We start from the raw sequence: 2,341 nt of genomic DNA on the forward strand, positions 1-2,341 counted from the left end.
CCTTTGGGAACTTCTTACCTGTTTCCAGTCCAAACTGTTCCAGAGGGCTGATGCTATGTTCCACCCACCTTGAAGATGGGCATATGATCCACATTTAGCCAATCCCATGTTCCATCCTATGGGTGCTCTGATGGGTTCAAGGACGATGCTATGATCCAAACCAGGCCAATGACGTTTATTTTATTTTATTTTTTGGCCATACTGTGCACGCGGGATTTTAGTTCCCTGACCAAGGATCGAACCTGTGCCCCTTACATTGGGAGCTCAGAGTCTTAACCACTGGACCACCAGGGAAGTCCCATCCCCTCATTTTCAAAACTGCTATGGATTTAAAGCACACAAGATGGTTGTGATATGAGTGGGCTTTTCAGTATGACTTCTTTGACTTAGAATGTTTTCAATGTTTATCCATGTTGTAACATGGATTATCAGTGATTCATTCATTTTTTTTATTGTGGTTAAAAATACATAACATGGGGATGGGGGGCAAGTGGAGGGAACGGCCCAGATGCACAGCATTCATGGACCCTCTGGACTGGAGGGACTCGTGAGAGCCGGAGCCCAGAAATCCGGGAACGGATAAGACACAGCGTCCCCTCCAATTCCCGTGAGCACCCCTCGCTCCATCCTGCGCCCAAATACCTCAGCTAGGCCCTCTCCCCACTCTTGACACTCCAGACTCAGCCAGGACAGACCTCCGCAGCCACCGCTCCCCACCCTGCAGGAGAAGCTCAGAGGTCCCGTCCCCCTTTCCTCTGAGGGACTCTTTTTGGTGACCACAAAAGGATTGGGTCGCTCAGGACAAAGCTGGTAGAGGAGAGCGGGATGGCTGCGCCCGGCGCGCCACGCTTCCTCCTGACCTTCGACTTGGACGAGACTATCGTGGACGAAAACAGCGACGACTCCGTCGTGCGCGTGCCGCGGCGGGCCAGCGGCTGCCTGAGAGCCTGCGTGCCACCTAGCGCGAGGGCTTCTACAACGAGTACATGCAGCACGTCTTCCAGTACCTGGGCGAGCAGGGCGTGCGGCCGCGGGACTTGCGCGCCATCTACGAGGCCATCCCCCTGTCGCCCGGCACGGGCGAGCTGCTGCAGTTTGTGGCCAAGCAGGGTGCCTGCTTTGAGATTATTCTCATCTCAGACGCCAACACCTTTGGCGTGGAGAGTGCGCTGCGCGCCGCCGGCCACCATGGCCTGTTCTGCCGCATCTTCAGCAACCCGTCGGGGCCCGACCCTTGGGGGCTGCTGGCGCTGCGGCCCTTCCATGCGCACAGCTGCGCTCGCTGCCCCGCCAACATGTGCCAGCACAAGGTGCTCAGCGACTATCTGCGCGAGAAAGCCCACGACGGCGTGGCCTTCGAGCACCTTTTCTACGTGAGCGACGGCGCCAACGACTTCTGCCCCATGGGGCTGCTGGCAGGCGGCGACGTGGCCTTCCCGCGCCGCCACTACCCCATGCACCGCCTTATGCAGGAGGCGCAGAAGGCCGAGCCCAGCTCCTTCCGCGCCAGGGTGGTGCCCTGGGAAACCTCCACCGAAGTGCGCCTACACCTGCATCAGGTGCTGAGGACGTGGCCTGCAGGGGCCACCCGGGCGGGGAGGGGGTGGGGCGGTGGGGGTCGGGAAAGAGAAAGCTAGTTTTATTACTCCCTTTCCCTTTCGTTTTGGTATATCCCTTCAGGATTTCCTGGAATCCCAGGTTGGTCCATTTGGGGACTGGAGGAGGGAGTTGGGAGCTGTCCCCATCTGTGCAGTTAACCCAGCTCGGCTGCCTCCCCCAGTTCCACTGCAAGCGAATTCTGGAGTCCGGCCGCAGCAGCGTGGCGCGCATATCTGAGCAGGCAGCAGTGTTTCCACAAACCTTGTCCTCTCAGTTGGGAGGACGCGGTTCCCTGTCAGGGTCGAGAAGGAACATGTCCCGCCGCGTTGTGGTTAACTGTTGCCTTGGGCTGCGTGGCCTCCCTCCTCCAGTCTTCTGTCCAGAGGACCCAGGCCCCGAAATGTTCCCCCCACACCTCCCCGCACCAGACTCCCCACGGAGAGAGGTGGCGCTCCTTGCTGATGGTCCCAGGCCTAGATCTTGCGTTACCTACTGTGACCCTACACTACACTCCTTGCCCCCTGCCCCCCAACCCTGTTAGCATCCCCACAGGATAAAAAGCTAGAGGGAACAGTCACCTCCTGTTGGTGGAAAGAGGTAGCACACTGTCCCGGGGCTCGGGTCTGGCCAGCCAGGGACCTCACAGAGCCCAAAGATGTGTCCTTGCACCCCAGCCTCCACTATGCAGCAAGAAACCAGGGACTTACCCAAAGTCGCCCCACTGACTGGGCCTTTTGAGTCC

General features: G+C 58.7%; 1 pseudogene across 1 annotated transcript; it reads left to right on the forward strand.

Annotated features, from left to right (window-relative positions):
* The first annotated feature begins 463 nt into the window (after positions 1-463).
* Positions 464-1,654, forward strand: LOC308620041 (phosphoethanolamine/phosphocholine phosphatase-like; annotated as a pseudogene). Its single transcript has one exon. The product of its transcript is annotated as a phosphoethanolamine/phosphocholine phosphatase-like (transcript).
* Positions 1,655-2,341: the final 687 nt, after the last annotated feature.

The sequence above is a fragment of the Mesoplodon bidens genome, assembly GCF_964165515.1.
Source record: "Mesoplodon bidens genome assembly, chromosome: 7".
Classification (NCBI taxonomy): Eukaryota; Metazoa; Chordata; class Mammalia; order Artiodactyla; family Ziphiidae; genus Mesoplodon; species Mesoplodon bidens.